At 46.4% G+C, this 10,102-nt stretch overlaps 2 non-coding genes across 2 annotated transcripts; both read left to right on the forward strand.

Moving 5' to 3' along the window:
- The first annotated feature begins 668 nt into the window (after positions 1-668).
- On the forward strand, positions 669-747 carry LOC123451594. The gene has a single exon (XR_006632431.1). It is a non-coding gene; the product is annotated as a small nucleolar RNA Z155 (small nucleolar RNA).
- Positions 748-884: 137 nt separating this feature from the next.
- LOC123451634 lies at positions 885-996 on the forward strand. Its single transcript, XR_006632463.1, has one exon. It is a non-coding gene; the product is annotated as a small nucleolar RNA snoR100 (small nucleolar RNA).
- Positions 997-10,102: the final 9,106 nt, after the last annotated feature.

A 10,102-nucleotide genomic window follows, 5' to 3' on the forward strand; every position in this document is an offset into this window, starting at 1 on the left:
TTTAGAAAAAACATTTGGTCCAATTTTGCAACAAATATATGGTAGGTCCTTCACAAAGAACACATTTTAGGCACTAAAAAAATGGAAATATTGAATATTTCATTTAAAAAAATGTAAATAAGGTATAAAAAATATGAAATTTGACATGTTATTGGTTCATCATTCCTAGAAGGTGTGGAAAAATATTTGAGAAAATTTCCTAAATATTAACAGGTTTATTTTATCAAAAGTAATAGGGTAAAAAACACACTGTTGTTTGGTGATTCCCTATTGGCTAAAATCTCCTTCTCTCGGATCAATGACATGGCACGGCAGCCAACCCCAATCTCGCTAATCTGATCCGCCAAAGCCAAAGGATCCAACTTCTCTCAATAGATCAAAAACAAAAAATTCAAACCCTAGTGTAGTCCCACCCAGACCGATCCACCCCTCCACTCGTCCCACCCAGACTGATCCCCTCCTCCCGTCATCTCCCACATAGCCGCCGCCACTCACCCATCGCCTCCTCCATGCTCCGCCGCACGGAGCCGCTAGGAGCCGAACCGTCGTCCCCCCACAGAGAGTGCTGCCACTCGTTCAATATTTTTGCAACTTCTTCCCTGGTTTTTCTTGTTTTTTGCGTTTGATCTTTTTCTTTGGTATCGAATCGGGAAAGGAAATAAATACTCGGTTGATGTGATGATAATCTTTCACAGAAAATCATATTTACTGTTGACCAAAATACACACTACAATTATCTAATCAACTCCTGATTCTCTCTCAACCGATCTGTATTTGTTTTTGTTCTTTCTCTGGATCTTCTTGTGATGTATTTTCTTGATATCTTGAATTTCTCCGGTTATTTTCTGCCATCCATGCACAACAAGCCGATGTTGTGGATGAGAAGAGGAAGGAAGCATGGTAATGTGCACGGATATTGACTGAATTGGTCAACCTGTCTTCTCATCCTGACGCCTTCGGGCTTTGATCTCGCGGGCCTGGATTTGACACACACTATCGCTTACCCCATAACCATCATTTGATTGTCAGTAAGTACCTCTATTAATCTGTTGGTAGTCGATTTCTCAGTAGCTCTATAGATATGTAGCTATGGAGCAAACTGCTCGTCAAGTGACATCTGTTCGTTAGGCTTGGTGGCTAATTAGCCAGTTACACACCGCAACCACCGCCATGGCAGCACTCTCTGTGTGAATGGTCAGTAATCCGACCTACATCTACTGGATTTGTTCTGCCAATTGAAGTGACATTTTTTACTGTTGTCGCTGGGTTAGTTGGAGAGCTGATTTGGTGTTCGTTTTTATTGGTGTGATCAGAGGAAGTTCGCGCAGCGGTCGGAGAGGGTCAAGTCGGTGGATGTGCAGCCCATCGAGCCATGGCAAGTGATCGCGCCTTCCAGGCGTTCAGTGCATTTCGGCCCCGTTTGCGGTGTCGGTGATGCTTGTTATTACGATTGATAACTTGGTTTTATGGTTTTTTGCAATGGCGGAGGATCCTGGCGAGCTTGTACTCGGGGACTCTCTGCATTTGGGATTACCAAACGCATGCAAGGCACTTGAGCTATTTTTATGTTCGGTTTTGTTCCTCTTGTATAATCTTGAATCGCTTGAAGTACTGTTATGTACTTCAGTTGGTACTCATAACAGTCGATCAAGCACTAACACCACTAACACATGAATAGAACAGGATTAAGGTTGTCTCAATTCCTAACTCTAGATCTTGATTTATGATGTATTTTCTGTTGTTCAAGATCTGTATCTCTGCTTATTGGTCAGTCGTGGAGAATTTCTCATTTCTTGTATACCTGAGATGTTCCTAACGAATAATTTACTAGGCAAACAATCTTGTTTGCAGTAAGAATTCTAGCATGCCAAAATCTATCCTCTACGTATGCTTTGGTTAATATGGACCTGAATGGCAAGGGCTAGCCAACCTACTTAGCTAGATTAACATAACAGAAACAATACACAACCAGCCAGCTCGTGTTTGCATTGCTGCCACATCGGCTAGCTTGTTGCGACTGCGTTGGGCTAGTCAACAAATTTTACAGCATTTTGTGTTGTAGCCAAATACTTGCTTTATATTTTGAATACTCTAAAAACTTTCTTAAATTAAAACCATGGTATTTTGTACCTATGAACTAAATTATTGAAGTTTTTTATACTTTGTTTTTTGATACTTTCTAAGATTGAATCATTTTCTACGGTCAACATCAAGAACCATTTTGGGAGTTTTGGTATTCATGCAACAATTGTGCGTTCTTGTCTTGTGTGTTGTTTCTGTGAGCTAGTCCTTGTGATTATTATTGTTACATGTTACATGTAGAGATGCTTCATGATTTAGTCTCTAGATGCTTTCTATATTTGTTTTTGTTTTGTTTCTAACTCTTTTGGTTTATTGTTAGATGTCTTCGTTCAGCCTGTACGAACATATCTAGAAATGGTTTTTTCTCTCATTGAAGGGGCTCCGGTCTGAAAGTGAATAAGTCTGGACTATATTTGTAGTAGTAGTTATATGTTGTGATAGTATCACATGTAATGGTGAAATGAATTATGTAAATATTGTGCTATTAGCCAAAATTGGCATGTGGTTTGATAATTTTCATTTGTTTGCTGTTGTGACTAAAATAATTGTGTAGAAATTGAAATCTTGGTTGTCTTTAATTAGAACTTGACAAGTGGAACTTATTAGAATTTGGCATCTAAAAAGGACATTTTCCAAATAATATTCAGAGGAAAGAAAGTAATAATTAAGGAAATGGACTGTGAAAAGGCTAAGGCCCAATTGACAAATAGATGCGACCCAAAAAAATGTTCCAAAAAAGAATCACAACCGTGGAAATAAAAGGCTCCAATGTTGGGCTTGGCCCATGAAGTCGACCAAAAATTGATAGGAAAAAATATACAGAAAGGTTGAATTAATGGGCTTGGCCCATATGAAACACCGAATTGGACCTGGCTGATTCTTGTCAACGACTAATCCAATTGGTCGTAACTTTGCCAAGTTAGCTTGCCATGTTGGATCTGATGTGGTGTGGGCAGACAAACAGTGACCAAAATGATTGGTCGTAGAACCTATGACCTTTCATTATTCGTAAATGTATTTGACCATTCCAGAAGAAAGGTCGTTATAGGTCATTAGCGAACCTGAGCTTTTGACCGTCTGTTTTTGGTCGTAAAAGGGTCGCAACGGAAAATCAATGACCATTCGAAGACCAATATTGAAGGTCATAAGTTAGCATATTTCTTGTAGGGGCCGCATGTGCCGGAGTCTTGGTCTTCTTGATGCGCTCCTTGACCTCTCGTAGAGTGGCTACTCTGGCCCTGACCAGGTCTTGATGGGGTGGTAACATTCCCCGGCTGAATAAGGTTGTCGGGTCGGAGGCTCGTCGTTCGTGCATAAGTCGGGGGGAAATAAACAGCCCTTTTTGTGTACACCAACAAAGTCCCCTGAGCCTGAGCCATACGTGTCACTAGGCATGTTGGGTTAGGCTTCCTTCATGCACGGACACGCGTCGAGGAACCGGTACTCCTCCCACAACCCACGTCCAGTTAGTGCATTTAACGCAGGTTGTGTGGGCCGCCGATCAATAGTTGTTGGGGTGTAAAAATGGTGAACCTTTGGTAAATAAATGACGGTTCCTTGTAGCGATAGCAAAGAACTAGCCCCCAACGCGTGGCCCCCATACATAAGGAAGGCTTAATGCGAAGGGGACGCTGCTCATTCACATCTGCCTCTCCGCCCTCCATCCCCTCCTTCCTCCTCTAGTCAAGAAGGCGCCTTCGCCACCGCCGTTCCCTCCACATGCATTGCTGAATCTCCCGCCACTCAAATGAGATAGGGAAGAAGATGGCTAGCATGAAGGGAAAGCAGGCAGCAGAAGCGAAGACGCGGGCTGCTGATGAGCAGAAGAGGAGAACAGAGGAAGCGGAGAAGCGACGATGGGGAGATGTGCTTTTCTCCCCATCAAACATGGACTCCAACACCTTGATCGCATGGTACGCCTCTATGTAGGGGACAAAGACAAAGGGGCATGGGGTCCTCGAAGTTCTATCAGACAACCCTAAGGAGAAGACGGCATCAGATTCATACCGCTTCTTCTATGCATACTTCTACTGTGTCCTCTGTCCCCCTTCTCCGATTTCTTGTGCGCCATGATGGTGACGTATGGATTCCACCTCCTGGATTTCACGCCCAACGAAATGGCGTGCATGGCGATCTCCGCATACATTTGTGAGAAATTCATCAGAGTCGTCCCCAACATGGATTTCTTTAGGCACTACTTCATCCCCCGGATAGAGGACAAGAATCACCGCTTGGGGAAAGTTAGCTAGATTCCCCGGGACAAGAAGGAGGAATAGGGGTACCTCCCTGGCCAATACCACGGGAAGTGGTAAGAGTGGAGGGGTGACTGGTGTTGGATCTAGGACACCAAAGATCCCGAGTTTTGTTTTGCACAGACTACTTGCGTCTCATGCGGCAATGAGTGGAGCAGCTTGGGACTTTCCAATGAAATGGATCACCCGCCTCAAAGCTGTCGGGCTTACCATCAACCACGTAGGGGCTGATTTCCTTCAGCGCCACATCGCCCCACTACAGAAGAGGGACATGTTCGCATGGGAGTTCAACGGCCCTATCGACTGGATGCGGCTGTACCCATGCACTAGAACAACGCGATGGTCTATGGCCATGGCTGGTTGTGCGACCAGCTGTTTGGTGACATGGGGTCGTTCCATCTTTTTGCAGGGTTCATCCCCTTGCATATCAACTCTTACAGGAACCAGATTCTGTAGTGGATGCTAGATTGTAATGCTTCCTGCGTCAAGCCAGATTGGGCTTTACCTTCCCTAGAAGATGAGACGACATGGCTCTCTAGCTTGGGGGAAAGGGCCTCCAAGCAAGATGAAAACCTGACTACGCCCACTAGGGCTGCGGAGAGGGCTTATTTTGCAGCCCGAGTCATGGAGGATAGACAGGTCAGAGCCACCAACGAAACGGCCTCTAATGGAGAGGAGGGGTAAGGAGAAAGCAATTCTTCCGAAGAGGAAGAAGAGAATCTTTCCTCGGAAGAAGCTATCGGTTTGTAGCCTGCCGGGGCTGAAGCTCTCTTGATCGAGGGTGAGGCGTAGAGGGCGATTGAACTGGCAGCGGAGGTAGAGGGGCTCGAAAAGGACCCTCAAGCTCCCGAACCGGGGTGGCACCCTCACCGGCGTGTTGGACGAGAAGCGGCAACCCCTGCAACTCCACGGGCTCCCTCGAGGATGAAGAAGACGGCCTCCAATGGACGAGGGCACATGACTGCAAGTCGCCAGACCCCCCGCCTTTCTCAAGCCAAGGTTTCTGTTGTCAAGCGAGGGAGGGTTATAGGGGTGGACCCTAGCCCCATCAAACCCAACTTCTCCTCCTAGCTCGCCCCAGGCCGAAGCCCCAACTCTGCCACTGAATCCCGCTCCTTCGACTCTGAAGAGGGGCAGATCGACTCTGTCATTTGTATCATACTAGCTAGGATCCATGCTCATGGCTTCAGAGTAAGTTCTTTGACCACTAGTGTCATCAATGTTCTATTTTTTGATGCCTTGACTATTTTGGCATGAACATCTGTTTGACGGGGATGAGGACAAGGAGCCCCTCGTGCATAGGGCAAATTAGGCCAAATCCGCAGCAGGAGAGGATCTTGTGGCAGGTATGGGCCCGGCGGAAGATGCACGGGAGGACCCCACATCTAGCCCCTGGGCCACCCTCCACCATGAGGTCCACGCGCACTCCCCTTCTCGTGGCAGGGACGAAAAGAGGCATCCTCCCACTCCCGACAGGGAGGCGGGACAGGTCCATCAGGAAGAGGCCTGCCAAGAGGGGCCTTCCCTTCAGGACCTCTCTGCAACCGTCGCCATTGGGGGGGGTCTCCGTCAAGGTCCTCCGCCGAAGAGCCACCATTGATGAGGAAGAGATGGATCGTCCTACACCGATCGATCTTGTCGGGGAAACAGATATTCCTGCTAGGCAGACCCCGTCGGGTATCCCACTTGCTTGAGATTTTGTTTCTTCCTCTCTTTTGCTTCCCTTTGATCGACTTCTTGACTCCTATCTTGCTATCCATTGTCTTTGATCACATCTTTTCCATCTGAAGAACCATAGATGTTGGAAGAGGTGGCTAGCATCAGGAAGGTTGCCACCGCGGAGGCGGAGAAGATTGTTGTCGCGGAGGGCCAAGGCTCGGTCGTCGGGGAACTTAAGGAGTCCCTTGAAATAACGGCTTCAAACCCCGGACAGCGACCTTAGTGATTGAAGGGAAGACCCCCCCCTTCAGGCCCTGGGACCTTTTCCTCCATGTTATCCCTTGCAGTCGTCGCTGCAACCCCTCCTCGGATCGGCTGACGATGCTCACCGCTTCATTGTGCCCTCCAACTCCAGACTTATCTTTGTCAGCGGGCACCAATATTGTCAAAGGAATCGAGCGAGTGCTCGTGCCGCTCTATCAGAAAGTTGGAGGGGTTGATGACTCTGCTCACAGCGTCAAGGATTTAGCCTTCTTGAAATGTGTGGCTGCCGTAATCAAGGACATGCAGAGCAGGTACAACATTGAGGAGCGGGCAGCCAAGGAACAGTGTGAGCAGGTCGGCCTTGTGGGAAAGCAACTCAGGCGCAAGGGAACGAACTTCAGGAGTGGTACAACTAGCAGGTCCATTCCCTCAAGAGGTAGCATGAGACGCTATCCATGGCCAAGGAAGACGTCGCAGCCCGGGAGACCAGGCTGGCGGAGCGCGAAGCTCATCTCGATGCCAGAGAGGCGGAAATCTCCTCCCGGGAGGAGGCCCTCAAACTTTCCCTTCGCAATAAGGAGGAGGAGTTGGAGGCCCGCATTTTGCAATGCACCAAGGATATAGAGGATGGTCACATAGCTTCTCTTGGCACGCTCTCCTCGACATCCGTTGCCCAGCTGAAGGAGGTGTCCGACGAGATTGCTGTCAGGGGTGCCGCCAAGGTTGAACTGGAGGCCCGTCTGAGCACATTGACGGAGGAACTTTGTCGGAACGGTGAGGAGACCAAGGATTTCCAAAAATAGGTGCGGAAAGTGCAAGCCACGTTGGAAGGCGCAATCGCAGCTTTCTTTCGAGAGCCAAGAGCTCGACACTGCCAACAATACTATCTCCAGTTTGCAATCCAAACTTGCTTCGTTGGAGCAAAATATCGAATCTACCGGTATTCGAGAGGAGCTGTTGCATAAGGACCTAACCAATGCCTAGACTCTCCAAAAGGAGGCGGAATACAAACTTGATAACGAGATTGAGCAGTGCAACCTCTAGATCAGGAGCATGGTTGACATTGCTGAGCACTGCTACTTCTTGAGCATGCTTTGGTTTTCCATTGAAGAGGAAAGGGTGGTGCAACAAAGTAGATAAGTATTTCCCTCAGTTAGTTGAGAACCAAGGAATCAATCTAGTAGGAGGAACAAGCAAGGCTCCAATATTAGTACCTACATAAACAAAAAAACACTAGCACCCAACGAAACCAAGGATTTGTCAATCCCTTCACGGTTATTTGGAAGGATGAGATCTGATACAGATAGATAAAAAGATTGCTAAAAGTAAAACAAACGTAAATAAATTGCAAGAACATATTTTTGGTATTTATGGTTTATAGATCTGAAAATATAATATGGAAAATAGACCCGGGGGCCATAGGTTTCACTAGAGGCTTCACTCATGAAAGGAAATAATACGGTGGGTGAACAAATTACTTTCGAGAAATTGATAGAAAAGCGAATAATTATGAAGACATCTAAGGCAATGATTATGCATATAGGCATCACGTCCGTGTCAAGTAGACCGAAACGATTCTGCATCTACTACTATCACTCCACACATCGTCTGACTCCTGCCTGCATCTAGACTATTAAGTTCATGAAGAACAGAGTAACGCATTAAGTACAATGACACGATGTAGAGGGATGAACTCAGGCAATATGATGAAAACCCCATCCTTTTATCCTCGATGGCAACGATGCAATACGTGCCTCGCTAACCCTACTTTGTCACATGATGAGGACACCACAATATTGAACCAAAAAGTAAGCACTTCTCCCATTGCAAGAATTACCACTCTAGTTGGCCAAACCAAACCAATAACTCAAAGAGACTTGCAAAGATATGAAATCATGCATATACGAATTCAGAGAAAATTCAAATAATATTCATAGATAATCTAAACATAAACCCACAATTCATCAGATCTCAACAAACACACTGTAAAAGAATATTACATCGGATATATCTCCATGAAGATCATGAAGAACATGGTGTTGAAGAACAAAGAGAGAGGAGAAGACATCTAGCTACTAGCTATGGACCCGTAGGTTTGTGATGAACTAATCACGCATCATCGGAGGGGCAATGGAGTTGATGTAGATGCCCTCTGTGATTAATTCCCCCTCCGGCAGATTACCGAAAAAGGCTCCCAGATTGGATCTCTCGGGAACAGATGCTCCTGGCAGCGGAAAAGTATTTTCGTTTCTATTTTTGGTATTGTGGGAATATTTGGGAATTTATAGGCCAATGATTAGGGTTAGGAGGCCTGCAGGGGACCCACAAGTCAGGGGGCACGACCCCCCTAGGTTGCACCCTGTAGGCTTGTGGCCTTCCGGCGGGTGTCATGCCCCCTTCTCCAAGCCTGGCAGGTGTCTTGTGGTCCAAGAAAAATCATTTCGGAGATTTTATTTTGTTTGGACTCTTTTTAATATTCCTTAGCTGCAAATACTCAAAAACATGGAAAAAACTTAAACTGGCACTAGGCCCTAGATTAATAGCTTAGTCCCAGAAATAATATTAAATATCATATTACTGCATATAAAACATTCAATACACATAATATAATAGCATGGAACAATCAAAAATTGTAGATCCGTAGGAGACGTATCAAGTGCCTCGCTACCTAGCTTGTGAGCATGAACATGTAGAGTTAGGCCTTCTCCATCGGCCGACATGAGGTCCCAAGCGTCAAGCTAACACTCTTCTTTGAGGGCTTGATCACGGGGCTGAAGACGTACAAGGATGAACGGGCGGTCTGCTTCGTCGACAAATCCCGGAAGCTGGCCCGGGACGCCCTCTTCATGGTCTTGAGCAACCTCGCCTTCTTCCACCCGGAGCTAGACCTCTCAGATGATTTCAAGAAGCTGCCACTCGGTGCTTAATTCTCTGCTGCCACGAACAAGGCGTGCCCTCTTCTCGGCAGGGTCCTTGCGGTCTCAAGGGCCCAAGGAGGCCGCCAGAATTAGTTTTGACCCACTCCTATTGTCGTCATGTCGTCCTTTACTCAAGACACGATATGTATCTTGTATTAGTCCATGCACTATATTTTCTTTGTCGAACTAATGTTTTTACGTAATCGCATGCCATCCCCCTTTGTTTTCCCTCCGATAGTTTTATGGCCACTACTTTTGCGCACTCTAGTTGCCCGCCAACAACGTGTTTCCGCGATTGCTTTGAGGAACGGGTCCTTAACATTCTGCACACGAGGACACATTGCTGGCAAGTTTTTCCTCATCGGTCTTTGATGCTGCCGCGGGTTTTGTTCAGTAGGCTTGTAACAAAATAGGGATGAAAGCAGGAAGACAACGATGTTCCATTACGCAGCAGGTTCACCATACAAACAAACCTTGGTAACAAAGGGGAATATGTGAAATGTAAGTTTTTAATGAAAAACCGATGGGCATGTCGACTTATTTTTCGTTAAGGGTTCCTCTTTATCTTCGTGCTCATTCGCCCACATCCGTCGTTGCCTCTTTTATTCATTGGTGTTTCTTATATTTGTGCTACCCAGTGTTTGCATGCATGGAGGAAAACAAGGTTGTCCTGAGAGGAAGAAAAGGACAAATAGAGAGGAAATGGAGGTACTTGGGGAAATGTTAGTTATAAGCATGGTCTGCGGCAAGAGCTTACCGGAACAATGCAAGCATTCACAACTTAGGCGGAAGGGAAGGAATAGAAAATATTCTCGGTCGAACCTTCCTCCTTCTTCTTACCCGACGGTCCCGCAACTACCATGATGTTGGAAGCAGTGGGTAACTAGACCTCGTTGTCGCCTGTTCGCCGGGGTCACCGACCAATGG

Source organism: Hordeum vulgare, chromosome 4H, assembly GCF_904849725.1.
Source record: "Hordeum vulgare subsp. vulgare chromosome 4H, MorexV3_pseudomolecules_assembly, whole genome shotgun sequence".
NCBI lineage: Eukaryota > Viridiplantae > Streptophyta > Magnoliopsida > Poales > Poaceae > Hordeum > Hordeum vulgare.